Source organism: Sciurus vulgaris (genome assembly GCF_902686455.1).
Source record: "Sciurus vulgaris genome assembly, chromosome: 14".
NCBI classification, from domain to species: domain Eukaryota; kingdom Metazoa; phylum Chordata; class Mammalia; order Rodentia; family Sciuridae; genus Sciurus; species Sciurus vulgaris.
The window spans coordinates 33,519,420-33,541,393 of NC_136475.1; the positions used below are offsets into that span (position 1 = coordinate 33,519,420).

General features: G+C 34.2%; 1 protein-coding gene and 1 long non-coding RNA gene across 4 annotated transcripts in view; one reads left to right on the plus strand and one right to left on the minus strand.

Moving 5' to 3' along the window:
* The window catches only part of LRRTM4 (leucine rich repeat transmembrane neuronal 4), a 787,905-nt gene that overhangs the window by 406,448 nt on the left and 359,483 nt on the right, over positions 1-21,974 (minus strand). The window lies entirely within an intron of this gene.
* LOC306644209 lies at positions 14,598-17,437 on the plus strand. The gene is made up of 3 exons (XR_013759202.1): positions 14,598-14,859; positions 15,483-15,566; positions 17,117-17,437. It is a non-coding gene; the product is annotated as an uncharacterized lncRNA (long non-coding RNA).

Sequence of the window (21,974 nt, forward strand, 5' to 3'; positions counted from 1 at the left end):
AAATTCAAGAAGGAGAGAGAAAAGGAAAGAAGGAAAAGAAGAAAGAGGAGGTTAGGGAGGAGACAGGGAAGGAGGAGAAGAAAGAGTAGGAGTTTTATCACTCTTCAAAAATAATACATTATTTTATAAGAAATGTTCCCATTACTGTTTAAAAATTTAGAATATTAATGCAATGGACAGTGCTTTATGAATATTTGAATAGTCAATTAAAAATGAACTGCAATGATTATAGAATTTATATATTTTTTCATTTCTCAAAGAACTGGTTAAGTACAGGCACATGGTTCTAGACTATTTTAGGAAAGAGCTATTTAATTTTTAAAGGAACATGAACACACTATATAATAAAATATAAAAGGACAAAAATCTCTCCACAGACTTCATAATACTGGAAAACACCCAAAGTAAAACCAGTTAACATTTTAATTAATGTACTATGGCAGATCTTAATGCAAAAGATAATTTATATTAGTTACCTTAAATATAAAAATAATTTATGCAAAAATATGTGCATTAAAATAAATTGAAATTTTTATAGGTAATGCTGAAGCAACCACTGAAAAATAAAAGAGAATTTTTCAAATAACAAATCAAAGTCATAATGTACATGGATATATTATTGGACATGTGTTTGGGGTGGTTTTTTTAGCCATAATGGTAAACAAAGTACTTAAAATTTTTTGACTTTAATAACTGCAAGTTTGAGAGACAAGGCCTTAAACTACATCAGGTAGAGTACTGCAAATTTTTAATAAAAAGCAATTACAAGACTAGGACCCCTCTTAAATTGAACTTTGAATTAGAAAATAATCTGTAAGGGTATAAAGAATTTAAAGGGAAAAAGTATTGCCTTCTTCTAGATTCTTGGTAATATTAAAAGTTTCTCCTGTGTGGGAAGCCATCCATGACTCCTATGAGAATCAAGTGCAGTTGGGGCCATTGACCAGGAATATCTGACCTCAGGAACTCACAGTTACATGGTATCCTGCATTAGCTCACAGCTCAAGTTCAGATACAAACATGGGATATGGGAGTGAACCACTAGAGTCAATTGACCTGCTTACCTCCACCCCAGCATCCTGTTTTTCTCAAAGAAGTTCCTACCAATTGCCTTTGATCTGCACCGCTATAAATAAAGCAAGCCCGGGCTTCTTCTTTTGTTATAGTCAGACCCTTCTGGATGGCTCAATCCATGCCCCTGCTTTAAAAAAAGTCTTGCCTTTTTGTCTTTATTTCTGATATATATATATATATATATAAGCTTTTATTTCACAGCCTGCCCACTATGGGAACCCTTTCTCTTGCCCACAGAGGACATGTGCAAGACGCCTGCGAGATAATAGCCTTGGACCTCGTGTATGTTGATTTAGTGTTTGAATTTGTGTAAACTACACAGAAAAAGAATTCCCAATCTCACAATTGACAAAGCAGTTATCGACTGAGAGCATTCCAGATATGTCACAAAATCGAAAGGAAATTCTATCTTATGAGACACGTTCTAACAATGTCAGATGAAGTATCCACTTAGAGTAAAAAATATAAAAACAAATAAGAAAATCAATCATTGTGAATATAAGACAAGGTGGTCAACAGAAAAGCAGAATAGAACAGGGAAACTTCAGATAAGCAGATTATCAGATAGAGAATATAAACTGAGCATAAAATGTTAAAGTATAGAATGTTTGAAGACAGGAAAGAAGACTCAAAAATGAAAGCATAAAAGAAGATTATGACAATTTGAAAATACGATGCTATTAACTTTTATAAATGAAAACCGTTGTACTAAAAATAAAAACAAATGTCTTAAAGACCTAAAGAATTAGGGAGCTGAAAGATAAATATGAAGAAATTGCCCTCTGTGTATCAGAAACAGCTATGAAATTAAAATTATAAAAGAAAGGGAAATATATATTTCTAATTTAAGAAAAAAGCAGTACAGAAAATATGAAATAGATAAATGAGAAGAATTATGGCTTCACATTTCTCATACTTGATAAAAATCACAATTGCTCAAATATAAACATCACAGGAAAATCTAAGCAAGATACAGTGAACTCCACACTTAATTTCCTTGGAGTGGGTCTCCAGCACATCTAAACCATGAGTGGCTTAATTAGGGGGGAAAAAACTAAGCACTTCTAAAGAAAAGGCAAGAAGCCTTGCAGTTGGAATGGAAGAAAATAGCTGGCAACTCAGAATTTATAACCAACTCAACTATTGTATGAAAACCAATGAAATAACAATATAAATTAAAAGCAATCTTCAAACAGATAAAAATCAAAACATTTTGACAATATTGCTTAATTATAAGATGTTATTTATGTAGGAAAAGAAACATATTTCGTTGGTAAAGACTGTCAATGGAAGTTTGAATTGATAAAAACAGAAATTGGCTTCTATATCTTATAATTTTTAAAAGTGTGCCTTCTCTGTGTGTCAGGAATTCTTTAACTACAATTCTTATCCTAACATTTTTTATATTTGCAAATATTTTATCATAATATCTATTTATTTACTTTTATGACATTAAAATAAAAAATATTTTTGACCCCACACAAAAATGAAGTGCTAAACATACCATAAAATGTTAAAACATGCCATAGTGAATATTAGTATATAAAAACTTCTGTCTAAAAACATGGATAGTTTTCTAAGTTATATTAATTTCAAAAGCAATTCATGCTTATATAAATCTTGATTATAATTTTATTGAAATTGTACTGGAGATACACCCCCAAAACATTAAGATCAGTTATCTCTAGCAGTTTAAAATCCTTTAAAACTTCCTTTTGTGCTTGACAGTACTTTTAGAATGTTTCTACAAAAAGATTTTGCTTTGCATTACAGATTATTAAAAATAAATGCTAGCCAGCTACAGTGGCACACACCTGTAATCCCAGTGACTCAGGAGGCTGAGGCAGGAGGATAGAGAGTTCAATGCCAGCCTCAGCAAAAGAGAGATGCTAAACAACTCAGTAAAACCCTGTCTTTGAATAAAACACAAAGTAGGGCTGGGAATGTGGCTCAGTGGTTAAGTGTCCTTGACTTCAATTCCTGGTACCCTAAATAAATAAATAAATGTTATCTTTAGACATGAATGTGACTAAGTTTTTGAAAGTTGGAAGGAAAAAACAGAATTCAGAAAACAGCATGAAAGACCTGATTTGGTTAGCTCATGAGTGAAAGGTACTACAGAAAAGACTTCTATGTTGAACCTCTACTTCTAGACTCACAATTTTAATTTTAAAAAATGTGTGAAACAGGAGGTTGGAAAAGGGAAGAGAAGCCCCTGGGAATCCATGGCAGTTTCTAAGGCAACAGGTACATTCTGTCTATTCTCAACATATGATAAAATATCCAGAGGTCTATAAAATAATTTATAAAAATTGCCTTTTGGTGATATCTTAGATGATTACTACTATTTAATTTTTATTTATGTTTTCCTTTCAAATGAAATTTGTAGCTTGCTATTTATTTTCTTGAGAGACCAAGAAAGAAAGTCAGGAACGAGTTTCTACTGGAACTATAAGTGGCAAAAAAAATGTGGTTTCTTATTATGATATTTACTTTAAATGACACTACATATTAATGCAACTCTAGGCATAAATAACATATTGAAAAGTTGTGCTTGGAAATAAACAGCTATTTCCTCTCTTATATGGCATTTTCAATTAATGAATCTGTAATAGATGTTCAATGTTATACAAATGATTTTATTGATTTTAAAGTACAACATTTGAGAATTTCTTGTGAAGGTTTTTAACACAGAAAGAAACCTAAAAGAAGCAGTTCTAGCAAAATTTTTCTGAGGAAATTTCTACTCGACAACATGATATGGGTCTGAGAACTCAGATGACTTTGATATCCTGTGAAGGTACTTTGCAAAAAAGTAAAAGTCCCACTACACAGTGAGAATCAGAAGAAATATGAGTTCTTCCACAGATTGGAAGATGTCAGTCTTTAAATCATGGAGGGCAATGAATTTAGGAAATTCAAAAGAATCTCAGGTAACATAGTCAACATAGAATGCTGGATTTATCCTGCAGTATTTCCAACAGCAGAAGAATAAGAATAAACTCAAAATTAATACCAAAACATTTCTTGTAGAGAAACATAAAAGAAAAGGCAACCTAAGGATTTATTGAATGTGTAATTACTGCATGTATATAATTATTGCAGTTGAGGGAGAGCTACTAAAAGCTTAAAGGTTATTTTTAGCCAACTAATATTTTGCATTTAGCATTGCTATCCAGTTATTTTCTAACCATGAGAAAAATAGTCATCTATGCTTTATTTTTTTTAGCCATTATATAGCACAGCATGACAAGCTAACTTTATTTCAGATTATTGGGAGAAATTCACTGGTTAAGAACAGTCCTTCAAAGCCTAACAAGAAATTTCTTTCTTATTGTGAAGGTAAAGGCTTTTTTTCCGCTCCCCTACGTAATCAAACAATCTCCCTTTCAAAACAATCAATGTCTACGTACCATGTAAGCTACCCATTCCAACTCACAAGTGCAGCTCAATGATGTTTTAATAAATGTACCAAGTTGTGCAACAATCCCTGTGAATTTTAGCATATTTTCATCACCCCTGTAAAATTCCTCATAGGCAGTAACTATGAATAGGCCCATAGTATATGTAAACATACATGCCTCAGGCAGCAGTCTTTGGTCATCTTAGATTTGCTTTTTCTGGTAAATCCTATAAAGGAGGTCAATAATACATGATCTTTTATCTCTGTCTTCCTTTAGTAAGCGCACTGTTTTCAAGGTTCACCCTTGTAACACCTTGCATGCAAATCTCATTCCATTAAATCAATGACTGTATTTTATTCTATACTTTACCTCTGAATACCAAGGGATTTATTTATCTATTAGCAATTATGATGCATGTTTGCTAATATCTGTGTAGTTTTAATTAATGAAAAATAAGAGAAAAAAAAAACACGGAAATAGGAAATTTAGGATGAATCAAATGAGGGCAAAAAATAAAAATGTTCTTTTCATTGTAAAACTTGAAAAAGTTAATTACATATCATCTCTAACACGTTGTAATAATATATGTGTCTGCTTTTCTTCATGAGAATTGAGGAATACTTTATGTATAATAAGCAATCATAATTTCCTATGTCATTTTTTTCCTCCCTTTTAATGATAAACTGCTCCATATAGCCATGGTAATTCTGTAAAAAAAATAATTTTTCTGTATGTCAGCAATGACCAAATAAATAAATAACACTGCAAACCAACACTTATTTATGCAATTAAATCGGTGCAAAAAATAAGCCCAGCTAATCCAAGTTATAAAAAAGTTTTAATCGTGTGGGAAATTCATATTGTATCCACACACAGACACACACAAAGACCCATACATTTTAATTTTAAAAACCCCATAAAAGGCTTAATTTATTCAAACATCCTAAAAACATTCATAGAGACTTGATTGCTCTAGATGCTGGAGCTTATTTCAGCTTTAAGATTTCAAGAGTTAATTGGCGGTATTTATCTGTGTGCTGTGAGAGGAGATGCAATTCCAGCACATTAGAGGAACTTGGCCTCCATTCTCAGAATGCAGTCCTCACAGTGGAGCTACACAGCAAACTGCTGACAGCTGGAATCTATAGTTTATTTCACAAGTAAATCATCATTTCCTGCATTCATTGAATTTGGAAATGCATACTGTAACAAGGAGTAAATTTGTTGTCCTCAGGAAATCTCCCTCCTCATCACACTGACCTGATTTACTTACGTAAGGTCAGAGGTTTTGTCAAACCCTGTCACTGCTAGAAACTGGTAGATTTTGTAGACAGGCTGCCACTGGGAGGTAAGCTCCTTTTATGCCACCTTCTTGGCAAAGGAACACAGACACATATACCCAAACACACACACACAAACACACACTGATAAGATAGCCTTTAAAACTAACGTGAAAAGTATACTTCCCATTTTTATTAAGTCATAGCATTGGCTTAGGAATATTGAATGCTAATATTGCTATGGTCAGAAAAAAGTGCAGGTCAGTCAGAGTAGTTCTACTATTTTCATGAAGGAAGGCTATATAGTCCTTAGTGATATTGCTGCAGCTGAAAAGTTACTAGCTCCTCATTTATTAGCTATGTCCTGTAAACAGATGCATAGTTTTCTTCTATCATGCTTGCTCATTCTTAAAGTTCAAGATCTTCCATGTGGATAGAACATGCATCATTGCAGAAGCATCATGACATTGGGTTTTTTCTGAGACTCTTCAGCTTTTGATAATGTGTAATTTTTGAATCTAGTAAAGTTGAATCAAAGAAAATGAATGTTCATCCCAGAAGGCAATTGACATGTTCCTGGAAAAAGGAAAATGGTAAGAGTTTGTGGTTAAGAGGATGCATTACGGAGCCATACTACCTGATCCATTATTTATTAATAATCTGAGAGGTAGGGATAGGTTAGTCAAATTTTTAGCCATCAGTTTTCTCTCCTTTCAAGTAATAGGAATATCAGCAGCTACAAATTCTTTGAAGATCAAATGAGAAAATATCATAAGGATAGATGGACCAAATAGATCACATATAACTGTCTCTACTCATTTGGACACTTGAAGAAAGGGAGGTATTAGGAATCATACTGGGATAACATACAAAAATCAAGATGGACTAAACAAGCCTGCCAAATTATTACTCTGTAAAACAAACTTAGCACCATACTTGCCACCTAGTAAGTGTGAATCAGTGTAAGAGATTAGTGTTACAGTGGAACTTCATGAATCTGAAAATTCAAAATCTCAAATTCTTCAAAATCACAACTTTTTAAGCACCAACATGACACAGAGGAAGATTTTACACCACGAAACTTTGTTTCACACACAAAATTGTTAAAATCATTGTTTAAAATGATTTTCATCCTGTGTGTATATACTGTGTATAAAACATAAGTGAATTTAGTGTTTAGACTTGAGTCCTATTCCCAAGATATATAATTATGTATTATGAAAATATTTGAAAATTTAAAAAATTATGGAATCCAAAGCATTTTCAGTCCTGAGTCTTTTAGATAAGGGATACGCATCCTGTTTTTACAAATTTTTACATATCCTCTTTTTTTTGAAGTTCTATTCCCCTTCTAATCTCTCATGAAGAACTCATCATTTCAATGAACTCACTGATCCTGCTGTCTATACAATACATTCTCCCTTTAGTTAGTGACTACTTACCATCAACCATCTACACCATATCTCCACTTTGCCTCCCACTTCCTTTGTCAGTCTCTCCTTCAGTCTAATTTCTTCCTTTTCCTGTCTGTTTCTTTTTCATCCATAGACACTTCTTAATCAAGTTGTAGATTTATGAGACTTAAAAGAGTGTTGAACTTTCTCCAAGAAATTGTTCCTTAACAATTTCTTCTACTTGAGTAAGTTTCTTCACATTAAATTTTGGGAGCAGATATCTATTCTTTAGATATTAAGGAAGTTGGCTGTGTCCAAGTATCTAAAAGCAACCAAGATAAAATTCAATCCAACCATGGTCCCAAGGACTTTACTCATAGGCATACATAGCTAGCAAATTACCTTTTGTGCCTTCTGTACTCCAAGCACTGGGGCAAATGTCATAGATAGAGCAATGAAGAGATCATTCCTCCTTCTTGTAGTTTACTTCCTAAAAACTATACTCAAGTAGAAACAGAATTGCTCAGAAAATATTGATGACAAAGGTTTGCTTCTGTTGCAAAAGTTTCACATGAAGCTTGACTTAAACAGAGTTTTAAATATTATTCCTCTGGGTAACTTATTTCTTGTATTTATTCTTATTTCTTGTGTTTATTTCCTGCTCTTTGTATCATGACTGGAATTGAAGTATAAAGAAATTCTGGATTCCTTGGTCTAAGACCTAGTACATATGAAGAAGTGGAACCTAATTATATTAGTATGGATAAACCACATTTATGATGAAATAATACATAACCAACTACCCAAACTAAATCTCAGTGCTTAACAAATAAGTGCCCTCTTTTTGCTCATGGACACCTACTGGTACTACATGTACTGAGTACTTTTCTATAATTGCTTCAAAATAGTGATTGGGTGATCCCGGATATTTCTATCAACAAAACAAACCATTACTACATAATGATCACCAAAAAAGAAGAGAGGTTCCAGAAGATTGAAAAATGGGTTTTGAATGTTAGTCCAGGTAGGATTCACATCTTTTCTGCATATAACTCATTTGTTATGGTTTGGATGTAAGGTGTATAGGATTCACATCTTTTCTGCATATAACTCATTTGTTATGGTTTGGATGTAAGGTGTCCCCCAAAAGTTCATATGTGAGACAGTACAAGGAGGTTCAGAGGAGAAATGATTGAGTTGTAAGAGTCTTAACCCAATCAGTGATTTAATCCTCTGAAAGGGATTAACTGAGTGGTAACTGAAGTGTTAGGGTGTGATTGGAGGAGGTGGGAATTGAGGAGTGGTTATGGGAATATATTTGGATCTGGTCAGGGGAGTCTCTCTTCTTCCTGATCTCATGTGAGCTACTTTACTCTGCCACATACTCCACCATGAAGTCCTTCCTCTCCTTAAGTCCCAAGGATTGGAGCTGGCCTTCTATGAACTAAGACCTCTAAAACTATAAGCCCTCAAATAAACTTTTCCTCCTTTACAGTTGTTTTGGTCAGATCTTTTAGTCACAGCAGTGAAAAAGCACTAAAACACCATTGATCCAGGGCATTTTTTAAGAGGGTTGAAATACATAGACAACCATATAGTTATACAAGAAATAGAAGATGTTTCATCCCCATGAGTCTAGAATTTTCTACAATGATTTTGCAAGATATTTAGGACATTGTCACTGGATGTTGGCCACAAGGAGATATACTATTAGTTAAATTCCTAGGACTTAAGTCGAAACTGAGGTGAAGTGTGGTGAATTTCCAAAGATATGCTTCCTTCAAGAATGAAGAAACAGGGTTTCAGAAGGAAAGTTATTAAATTACTTAAGGAAGAGCTCTTCCCCAATATTAGCTCAAAAATATAAACGGAATGATATTAGAATGGGCTATTTTAAGGGATTCAGATAAATAGGGATTTCAAATACATCACTAATTTTCTAGGTCAATAAAATAATTTCATGCTTCCTGTGCTTCATTTTCAAAGCCAGACTGAAGCTTCTTTCTTTTATACGTTCACTTTCTTAGACTTAAGTCCACTGAGAAATGCCTTGAAAGTGCCTAAAAAAATGTTTTTGTTTTTGTTTTTGTTTTTTTATATAAAGGACAATATTTATCTTGGTAGGAAAACAAAATCTGCACATTCAAAGAATATCTTTGGCATCTCTAATACAGCCAAACAGCACACTCACTTCACTGATGCATGATATTTGTGTCAGTGGAGGAAAACTTTTTCCTATCAACATTTCTTGTTCTCTGACAATCTGAGAACATGTAATTTAATTTGGCTTTGTAACAGCAGTCTACAGTTCTTCAGTGCAGAACCTCAAGTGTTCAGAATAATTTTAAAGCGATTTCAAAAAGAAAAAAAATAACAGGAGATTTACGTGGGGGTGTTTGTGTGTGGGTGGGTAGGGGCAGGTATACTTTTTGGAAGATAATGACAGGGAGGATAAATAAGACAAGAAATGAAGTTTCAGTGTCAAACACTTAAATCTGAATGAAAAACTTGGTTTTTTGAAAGTAGGAGAAAAAAGTGATAGGCAAATTAGAAACTTGCCACTTCATCTAATGTTTCTAAGCACTGTATTTGTCTAAATTTTATTTTACATGAGAGAAAATACCTTAATTTTAGAAACTAAACTATATATAATAATTTTAATCATCAGCTCCTTCTGTATAAAATAACATCAATATCAATATTCTCTTAATTTTTTTTCTTTCTTTTTTTTTGGCGCTGGATTGAACCCAGGGCCTTGTGCATACAAAGCAAACGCTTTACCAATTGAACTATATCCCCAGTCCTATTCTCTTAAATTTGAACTTTACTTAGACAAGAACATAGCACAATAAATGAACTGTCCCCAATATAAAGCAAAAAAGAAAAGTGCTCACACTCTTTTTTTTAATGCTTCACATTGAAAAATCACATATGTGAGATTATCAAATGAACCTGCTTGCTACAAGAAACTGCAAAAAAAATTGAGTTTACAAGATGGACAGTTACTGCTTACCGATATTGATGATTTTTATACCATAAGTAAGTATGTTGAATTTCAGAAGATGAAAGATTTGTGTGCAAATGAACTTCCACAAACATGACCAAGGTGTTATCTACTAAGCAGGGATCCAAGATGACTGAGGGTTTTCCCCTTAATCCGAGTGTTGGTTTTAGGCCAGTTTTCCTGAGTAGATGACATTGGCCTACCACTTCTCTAGGTTTCCTTTCTCTTTGAAATATGGAATCTTCGGATGTAACAATCTGATTAAAATTTCTGTTTTGGAATAATACAGAATTCTGAAAATTGTTGTGTAACTTGGTAAAGATTTGTAGTATCATTATCAGTAATTACTTAACATGTTGACACTGCTACTGTTGTTTTAGAAAGGACAGACATATACAATATTTATAGATAAGCATATACTCCATAAAATACATATTATTTTATATATCAGTAAACATGAAAGAGATTTGCTTTAACAAAGTTTATACTAGCAGCTACAGATAATTGTCATGCAAGAAAACTGAACAATTTATAAAATTACTAAATTCAGTTCATGAGAACTATTTTAGTCCAGTACTATGCATGAATCAGATCATGAACCTTCGTTCAACATCAAGTACCTGAAAACTATTTTGGAAGAGTGAAAATAAGTATAATGAGTTATATGGTACATTGTGTGTTTTGTTTCCTTTTTAAGGATCTTACTTAAGATCAAGAACACCATCATGTTGAATCTAGTAGATTTACATCACATACACATATACATAGACACAAACACATAATTTTGGAAAGTACATATTTTGGACTGCTACATACCATTCTTAGAATCTGCAAACATGGCTCAGAAAGTTCAATATTGGATGTTAACATTGTGAAGCTCTGCCACTCACCATAAATGTACGTTTCCCCTTGAGACTGCCTGTTCACCAAGTTATCAGAATATATGACAATCATTCAAATAAAAAGTTTCTGTCAAAATGTAAGGGACAATAAGCTCAGGAGAGGTATAACTCAGAAAATCCAGCCATCCGTGATGAGTGAGAAATAATTTAACTTTAATGTATTAACAGTATTAGTTTATCACTCCAAGTGATTCAGCAGCCCCTCCTAGTACCTTGAGGCTTTTATTTATTTAGAGTATGTCAAGTTTCATACACATCTACTCCAAGAGTCAAAAAATGATGAGACCCTATACAAAAAAATCCACTGGCATTGCTCAATGTGTTGAGAACAAAGAAAAATGGATTTGAATCAGTTTCTGTATGTGAAAAAATGTTTCCTTATTTTTCCAACATTGAAAATTCAAACTGATTTTCACAGTGGAAATCATCATGGAAACAAATGATGAGTGAAGGGGATAAAATAAAACATAAGCAACACCCTCCCTCCAAAACATCCTTCTTATGTGCCAGTCCAATCTCACACATGGGGAGAGGTGAATGTTTTCATAATTAATCTTTTAACTTGCTGTTTTGGCATGTTTTTCATATCCTCACACTAAAGTAAATTAACTTTCCTGTTGAACTCTGTTTCATAATCCTTTTTTGCTTTTCTCTTTGCTGGCTTACAGACTCAAGTAACTGAGGGAAAAAAAAAAAAAAAACCTAATTGAACTATGTAGAAACTAAATGGGATCGTTAAAGTATTTCCACCACGTTCATTAATTTATCTGCATTTCTTGTGGGACTATGCCTTTTTAAACAACAATGATATTGAGAAAAACATGAGGGCAAAAAGTATCCGTAATCACACAGATTTACCAATCTACTATCTATTCTTTGACCTTAAATATCATGTTTTCAAAGAAAAACATAATGAAAATTAAAAATACTTTTAGAGTGACATTTGTGTAAGGAAACTTTTATTTATTTTGGTCTGTTTTGGATGTTCCTGATTTCCTCTCATTTTATTTTTTGTTTCCTAAAAGAATGATGACAGAAACCATTTTCTGCTTAACACAAATTACAGTTTTTAAAATTTTGTTTTCACATCAGTAGATGCTATGAACTACATTAATGCATGTTGAGTAGCACTACAAATGATACTTATGGCATACACACCAGTATTTCCGTTAAACCCCAAAGAGAAAACTGTACTAACATGGAACTTAACTCTTTATCCTGGGCCTCAACAGTGAGTAACAGTACGCTAAGTGTGTCATTCAGCACTATTGTGTGGCAATAAGAAGATAGCACATTTTATGTGGCATTTCAAGCTGTATGACAATGGGAATTAAGGATATGCTGAAGTCGGTGAGTCAACACCATGGGCTAATGTAGAGTGTGCACCAGGAATGCTATTAGCATTTGCACTAAGGATTTACCCAACAGTCTAGGATATAGTCCCAGGTATGTCTGACATCTAAGAAAATAAAGTCACAGGCAGAGCTCAGGGGCAGGACTTGCCCTAAGGATGAATAGTCTAATTCAAATCAGTGTCTGATATTTGGAAAATCTGGGATAAGGCAAAGAGAATCAGAACATCATAGCAAGAAGGAAGAAAGGAGTAATGAAAGAGATGGGACTTGTGTGTGGCCTAGGGCTTATACAGAACTATGAAAATAGGAGCGAGTTAAACATATTCAAGACTGTGTCAAAGCAGAATGAGGCTGTGGCTCTTTAGGTTATGACATTGAAGACACATGAAGGTTAGTGTTTGAAGTCCCCCTTCTTCAAGGCAAGACTTTTCATACATTTTGTCAGGAAGAAACACTAGTTCAGGAGATTTTTAAAAACGGTGTCAATGAGACACTTTTTACAGTGAAAGCCACCAACAAGGTAGGGTAGCTGCTGCTTTTGTATCCATGTCACAAAACAACTAGAAGATCTGTACTACCTGTGTAAATCCTTGTCAACCTCCATTCAATTGAAAATATTGGAGTCATTCTCCAAGTTTCTAGATCCCTGAAGGAAATGCTAATATTTTTTTTATTCAGTTTTATACTCCTCTAGCCATCAGCCCAGATTTATGTAGCATGTTTTCCAGGCAATAGAACATGGCAGCAAGATATTCTGCTGACGGTAGTGTTTGGGGATGTGATGTAGTTCATGACATCCATCTTCTTCAGGTCGATACATAACATTGTGCTGACTTTTCAAAAGCATGTCTATTGTCCTGCATGTCTTACAGATGTGTCCTCAGGGAATGGCGATCAGCAAAAAAAGATGTGTAGCTTTTGGTTGTGTCCTGAGCCTGGTTGGACAAGATACATTTTGAATGAACTGTAATACCCTGCTGGTTGCTTCTTTCTTTATTTTCCTAGTCAGAGTTCCATAAAACTCAAAAATAAATGACTACTTTTATTAACATATGAAACTATTTAAAAATGATATAAAATAGTTGGATTGACATTTGTAGGATATTTTCCCAAAATTTCTGGTCACATAAGTCTGCTGAAGTTTTGGCGGCTGTCTTGGTGTATCACAAGATTTTTTTCTACACAAAAGAAAACCATATTTTGTATGTTGTCTGTGAAACAGTAGTCCTGGGTCCTAAGATGCTGTTTACAGTTTCTCTTTCTGTATGTTTACATAACATCTGATGAAGAAGATATTTTGGAAATGGTTTCATAAGAGACAGAGGAGCATGCAAGTACAGATCCCCCCAGAGGAACTTTCTCATCAGTCTCCTTGGATAGTGAGAGATCAGCAGGTTTTGCTTCCATTTTGCTATTCATTCCTATCCAAAAACCCAAGTCAAACTTCCTATAACATTAGGCTGAGGGGTACTGAGGCAACAGATTTGAATTAGGACTGCCCTGTCCTGAGCTAATGAGTTTGTCACCTTTAAATGTTTTGTAGAATATCCATTCTTTGATATCTACTATTATTTTTTATTTGCCCAACAAATAAAATTTAAGTACATTCTTTCATGCTCCTAATGGGTGTGTGCATGTGTCTGAATGTGTAGTTATGTGTGATTAAAAAAGGATAAAGATAGGAAGTTATTAACCTCCACACTAAGAAATTTAGATCACCATCACTAGCTTATATGATTTGTGCATAATAGAAATTTCTTTTGAAATTAGCAACACAGCTCTAAATCCAGTGAGTAGAGAATTACATATCAAATACACACATTTGTGCTTGTGTGTGGGCATATGTGTAAATATGTGTGTGTATGTCTGTGTTCATATTTGTGTATTAGATACACTATACACACACATACATATGTTCTGGGTTATGTATACATACACATAATATGTCTGTCCTGGATAAAAAATGAATGGATGAATTATCTGCATTAAGGGATAAAATAACTATGCTAAAGTCTCAAGAAAATCAGTTTGTGAACTTCTTAGTTGTTTATCTCTATTCAATTGTTTTTTTTTCTAAAACAAATTATACTTTTATGTTTTAAAGTTAACATTCCTTGATTACACTTTATTAATTTATTATATTTATTTTTATATTTGGTGATATAATCTAATAAAGGAATGTATTAGGGAATAGAATTCTAAAGATAAAATAAAAGTTGGAGAAAAAGACAAATACATAAATATCCTTAACAGTGACAGGTTAATGAGGAAATAAATATAGAGATTTTATATTGGGACTATAGGGTATAAAATGAAGAGAAGCAGAGAAAAGGTTTGATGTTCTAGGTTTTGGTATCATTTATTGTATCTTCCCCTCGCCTCTAGTGTGCTATATTTCTCCCTGTGGCAATGAAAGGAAAAAGGTTCTGCATCCAGTGTCCTAAAGGTAGGTAAAATGGTGATTCCATTACAAGAGAGGCTATTTAAGTAAGAAAGATAGATTCTTTTCATGGGAAATCAATTCTCCAAACTCACTTTATATGGATTTCTCTTATCCTACAAGTGAAATGTGGGATGTAGACAGAAATGTGAAATGACATAGGGGTCTTGTGAGGTCATTCCTAGAAAAGTTTAGAGCCATCGAGGGGATCCTCAGGGAGCTGATTTAGTAACACCTAGTATTGGAAGAACAAAGTAGATGAAGGTTTTCGGTATGATAAGAGAAAAATCGGGCATTCAAATCCTTGCAAGGTGTTTGCATCCCAAACTTGTTCTAATGGAGAACTGAACTCCTTTGAGTTTGAGGATATTTACCCATATTTTTTTTCTACTTCTCTGAGGGCAGCTGAGAATTATATTATGCAAAACCAAGGATTTGTGAGAGGTTCTGGATTTATTTTTGATTCCGTTACTGGCTTCTGGAAGGTTTCTATACTTCCTTTATCCACAAATACATCCTTCCCCCTTCTTACCCTTAATTTTTATTGTCCTCTAAATATATTGAAAAGCTCACACAATATGCTGTGGTCTCTTCACCTGAGATGCTTGTTTTATTCCCCTCTTCCTCAGTTTAGATGTTATGGGTGCAGATGTCTGTCTCCCCTGGTCATCCGTGCTCTGGTGGTCTCACAGAATCCTGAGCCCCACCCAGCTGTAATTTTTCTCAAATACTTTTAAATATCCTGTTACATGACTCTCTTCAAGTTCCATAAGGCTCGTGGTATGTACTTAACAGATACTCAGTTAATAATTAATAAAAAGTATTTCAATCTAATTGCATAGATCATATGAATCAATAAACTAATAAATGCTGTGTGTAGCTAACTTCCAAAATAGTGATCTTTGACTTTTGGTATTCACAATGTTTGTATTCTTTTTCCTCTCTTTGCCAGAATTGGTATTTGTGACCTTTAGAATATTGTAAAATGATAGTGTGTCACACTTAAGATTAGGTTATTGGTGACTGTTCATTCTTTCTCTCTGGGTATCATTCTCTCTGACCACTTACTGTGGAAGAAGAAATATTATAAACTATCATTGAAATCGCCCACATGACAAGAACAGAAGTCTCCTTCAAAAAATTCACATGGGACTAACACTCCAACATTGAGTTCCCAAAGACAATGGTATTCCTGACCAAGAGTTTAAAGACTACTTCGGGAGAGACATTGAGCCAGAAGCACCTACACTCCTGGTTCTCAGAAAATATATGAGGCAAATATTTGTTTTTTAAGCTGCTAAGTTATGGAACAATACAAATTCAATATTTGGGAGGAAAACCAAAAATCAAACAGTCCCTGTGTATAATAAATGCCACTTTTAAGCAAGTGCTAATGTTTGGAAGTTTTCTTCTTCTGCAGTTATATTTGAGTATAGGAGATACAAGATAACCAAGAAAGGGCCTAAAATCTGAAACTTTACAAGTTAAAGATACAAGTCAAGAAATGTGCCTTCAAGCTGGGTGCGGTGGCACATGCCTGTAATCTCAGCAGCTCTGGAGGCTGAGGCAGGAGTATTAAGAGTTCAAAGCCAGCCTTAGCTAAAGTGAGGCACTAAGCCAATCAATGAGACTCTGTCTCTAAATAAAATTTTTTAAAAAATAGGGCTGAGGATGTGACTCAATGGTCCGAATGCCCCTGAGTTCAATCTCTAGTACCCAAAATAATAATAAAAAAAGTGCCTTCAAATTTAAGACTAAATCTTTTCCCACTGATATACCTGGGGCTCTGTATTTATAACAATCCGACACAAGAAGCAATGAATGAATCCTAAGTAAAGTAATCTTTCCAAAAACTTCCATCAGGTAAAACCATGCCAACTCTAAGTTTTCCTCTTACAGTCAAAAGAAAGATTTTGCTGGATGTTAAAAGAAAGGAGAATTGCACAGGTATTTTTCATCTTGAATTGTATTTTTATTTTTCATATTTTTATTTATGTCATTTGATTTTTCCATTGTGACCATGCAAACAAGGGCTCCCAACAGAAGAAAACTTATTTCTTTCTCTGAATGCATTTAATTTTCTTGGGCTTCTCTTTTTTACGAAATGTTTTCAGAGATCCAACTCCATTGCCATGGCCTGAGAACATTTATTTCAACTAGAGACAACACTTGCAGTGAAAAAAACAGGAAAAAAAAAAAAAAAAAAAAGAATAGTGCTGTCCTTTCTACAGCCACAGGACTGACTGATCTCTCAATTCCCCAGGGGTCTCATCATGGACCCACAAGGCTTTCCACTGATTTCTGATACCAAACCCTCTTACAGCAAAGCTTGAGGGAAGAACAATACTTCTATAACCTCTATAAAAAAATAAGTGCTTTTAAAATACAGATGACTATTCCAAAGGACAAAATAACTCCTACTAGGAAGAAGAAACAGATCGATTAGATTTGGGACTGTGAAAATGTAAAACAATTTGCCTCACGAAGCTCCTCTGAATGAGTGGATGCAAGCTTCTATTGTTGTTCGTTTTTTCTTTTTTTATTTTAACATCTTTTTTTCTTCATATCTAAATAGTTGTTTCCAGCTTTTGCTCTGTCTAATAAAATGTGTCTGCTCTATACCCTATTTGACCTTAATTGAATTTCTCACTTGTTTGCCATACCTCAAAAAAGTGCTCTGGTTGTTCCTTGGCAATGAGAGTCAAGGTTTGCCAAACACAGTCTTAGGTAAGAAGAACGTACTGTCCTCCACAGAAAGCATGATTCTAGTTACATAAAGCTCCTAGGAAAGTCATATGGTGTGCAGCACCATGGCCCCATACATGTGTCAGATAAGTAGCTATTTATATGGTACGGCATCTGTGCTACCCTAGGTTATCCACAGAATCATCACTGTCAACTATATATATCTGCTGGTTTTCCCTGGGGTAAGGAATTGCCAAAGCAACTATTAGCAATCTGTTATGATTTGGATGTGAGGTGTCCCCCAAAAGCTCATGTGTGAGACAATGCAAGAAGGTTCAGAGGGTTATAAGAGTCTTAATCAGTGAATTGATCCCCCTGATTGAATTAACTGGGTGGTAATTGAAGTAGTAGGGTGTGCTGGAGGAAGCGGGAATTGGGGCATGAATTTAGGGTATATATTTCTATCTGGTGAATGAAGTTCTTTCTCTGCTTCTTGATCATTAAGTGAGCTGGTTCCTTCTGCCACACTCCTCCGCCATGATGTCCTGTTGTGCTGTTGTGTGCTTATTGTGGAGCCAGCCACTTATAGACTGAGACCTCTGAAACCATGAGCCCTTAAATAAACTTTTTCTCTTCTACAGTTGTTCCAGCCAGATCTTTTCATAGCAACAGTGAAAATAGCTGACTAAGACAACCCATAGTGTTCATCAATAACTTCCTGAAATGTTAGGGTTAGAATTCAAATTAACAACCAAGGTAAGTTGCAGGTATTAGGGTTAGATAGACCTATCATGTATATATGGTCTTTGAAAATAAATTTATTAACATCACATTACATGTTAGAGGTTCTTATTCATTAGGATATGTCTTGTTTTTCAGTATTTTTACAAGTCTTTGAATCTACTAAGCACTTTTCCTGTATAAAGGTGAGTTAGAAGATTTTTTTCATAAATGTTTCATTTTATCCTCATCAGTGAGTTTAAGTGCCACATGTTATTTTTGTTAGTAAATGTACATTATTTTCCAGTGTAATCAAGATGGTTGCCACTAGTTAACAAATGAGAACAATATTAATGAGAAACATAGCTCAGATGCTTTGATAAAGAGGTCTTCAATTACATTTGTTTTTAAAAAAAAAAATCTAGAAACTTTTCTACTCATCCACTTCAGACCCAAACATGTGTTCACAGTAAAATTTCCCTTAATCTCTGGGGCTGGGTTTGTAGCTCAATGGTAGAGTGCTTTCCCTAGTGTGTGTAAGGCACTGGATTCAATTCTCAACATTGCATATAAATAAATAAGTTAAAGAAAGGTCAGTCAACAACTAAAAAAAAAAAAAAAAAAAAAATTAAAAAAAAAAAACAACAACAGTCTCTGCTTCCCAATCTCCATAGCTACTTCATTATCATTTAATCTGACTCTCTCCCTGGAAAAGATATGACTTCAGAAGTGCAGAAAATAAGTCGTTAAGAAAAATGAGAGAGATGTTTACCCATTCATATTCAGAAAGATGTGTTGAGTTTCTGTGTGCATATTGTGTGGGGTGTGTGTGTGTGTTTGGGTGTGAGTGACATGCCTATAAAACATCAATAAAAACAAGCTTCCAGTTTTTTCTTTTTTTTTTTTCCCTCTTGAGTAGCTTTTATTCTATGCCTAGAAATTCTGCTCAATGCAGCTTTCAGTCTGTGACATACTAGACTTATTTCTTGTTTACTATTCAAAGACTATGGAGAAGAACAAAGATGTTTGAAGTGTGTGGCTTAGGGCCAAAAACATGATTTATTTGTCATAGGTGTTTTTAATGTGCATCAGTGCTTTGTAATGGATTTATTACTATGAAAGTTAGAGGGAAAGAAACTGAATTTCACACACACACACACAAATAGGTACAATTGAGTATATCTTTTACTCTGTGCAAATACAATTTTATTTACAAGTTGGCATCATTTACTTGATCCAGGTTTGGAGGTCAACACCCTTTTCTGAAGGATGATAAAACATTACTAATATTCCATGTCATAAATTAGATTATATAAAACTGTGTCAGACTAAGAGTTCTGTTTGTGTTTTATGTTCTGTATTATCTGTATAATGTGGAAAGTACTGAAGACATTTTCTTAGTAAAATTAATATCAGTTATTATTTTGAGTGTCAGGTACTATATTGTACATAAGTGTGTATGTTTTGTTTTTTATTATCTTATTTCCATGTGTATCACATAAAGGGAGAAATCTTAGGTCTGAATGTGTGTTCATAAAGCGTCAAGCCAGTGATTTTACAGATATTTAATCATCACAGAAAACTGTGGTGGGTATTAGTGTTGTTCTCATTTTTTTTTTTTTTTAACAGGGAAATCAGGACTCAGGTTAAACTAATTAAGAGGATTTAGAATATAATATGAAATCTGGAATAGAAATCAGTTCTACTGAAATTTCAGCCCTTTTAAGTACCAGTGTTTCTATCACTGATGAATTGGCTGTTATATTCAGGTATATTAAATGCATAAAAGAGAACTGATGGAGTTGGCCTGCTTTTTGCTCAGTAATATAAATGCATGTTGTTATAGTTTGAATCTGTAATGTTCCCTAAAAAGGTTCATATATTGAAAGTAAGGTCTCCAATGCGGCAGGTTATGAAGACAAGTCTTTTTGGTAATGATGGATCATGGGGGCTCTAACCCACAGTGGATTAAGACATTTGATGGATTAACCCATTGATAGCTGGACGGACTACTGGCATGCAGGTCTTGGTTGGAGGAAGTCAAGTAGGTGCATGCCCTGGAAAGATTTATTTCTTCCTGGTCCTTTGCCCTGCTCTCTTTCTCTTTGTTCCTCAGATGCTTTGAGTCGAGCAACGCTCCTCTGCCAATGCCCTTCAAACATGATGTTTCCATCTTGGATCAAGTAGACCATGAATCCTTTGAAACTGTGAACCAAAATAAACCTTTCCTCTTCTAAGTTGTTCTTGTTAGGTGTTTTGGTCATCATGATAAAAAACTTCCTAAAACACATGTGTTTAGGATCTTAACCAACATTTTAATTCATAATATGTTGTATGTTGTCAGACTATTATTTATTTGGGTGGTATATTACACAGGGAAGTGAGAAAAGACCAAACACCAACTTCTCTATTAGTTAATTTAATCAAAGATCAGTCTAATCTGGATTTTACACTATTAAAGGATATTGATGACTCAGAGGCTTAAAGAAAAGAATAATGTTTCCAACAGCAAGATCTAAAAGGCTCACATTTTCAATGATGTTTCTGTGAATGTTTCTGACTGGTTAATACTTAGGAGGAAACATCACTGAAGGACTTGCTCTTAGAATATTTGTGTTGCTAAAACAAAATACTGTAGATTGGATAATTTATAGACATAAATTTATTTCTCACACTTCTGGGAGATGGGAATTACAAGATCAAAGTCTTGGTAACTCCTGTGTTTGACAAAGTCATGATTTCTGCTTCCAAGATGGAGTCTTGAACTTGGTGTCTTCACATGGGAGAAGGACAGAAGAACAAAGTGGGTTGTAGGCTGTGTGAAGCCTCTTTTCTGAGAGCCTTTATTCTGTACATGAAGGCTTTGCCCTTATGACTTAATTGTCTCCACTTTAAGCTGTCACGATGACAAATAAATTTGAACATGTGACGTTTGGGGGACATTCAGACCATAGCAGATACAGAAGCATAATTTTTAAGAGAAAAGAGAAAAGGAGACAAAAGAGGAAGAAAAAAAGGAGGTGGAGGAAGTTTAGAAGGAAGAAGGAGGATGAAGGACTAAATGCAGCTTAGAATCAACACTGATATACTACTGCCAGCCATTTATCTGCTTGTGTTCATCTATTCTCTGGAAAACATCTGTCACAACTCAACCAATCCTAGAGTAAATGTTGCAGCTTCACAGAAAATCGACTTCAAGTTATTGAGCATAGCCTAGGCCACAGTAAGAATTTTGGATTTAAATTATGTCTTCATTGTGTTTTGTTTGTTTAGAAATGCAGTTAAGCTAGTGTTGGCAGCTTTACAAATATCTAAGAGAGAGACAGGCCAGCTCAGCAGTAAATGAGGTAAATATTGATAACACTTCCTCTGACATAACACAACCAATGCCTTTCTTTCATCATTACAAACGGAATGGTAAACACATCCAACCCAAATTTTGAAAACTGTGCATCAGATCAGAATTCCCTCAATAGAATCAGATGCCTCCAGGCACTGCCCAGGATGTGGAACTTAGATCACTAACCACAGTGTGATGGTGTTAAATGACTCAGAGTTTTCTTGCATGTGGCATTTCATATGTAAAATGAGGCATTCCCTGCTTGTTACATTAAAAGGCACAAGTCTTCTCATTTTTGTCCTCATTATTATCAGGGTTCAAAGTCATCAGTGAAGAGTCTCCAATCTATTTATTCTAAAGAGAATCAATTCTTTCC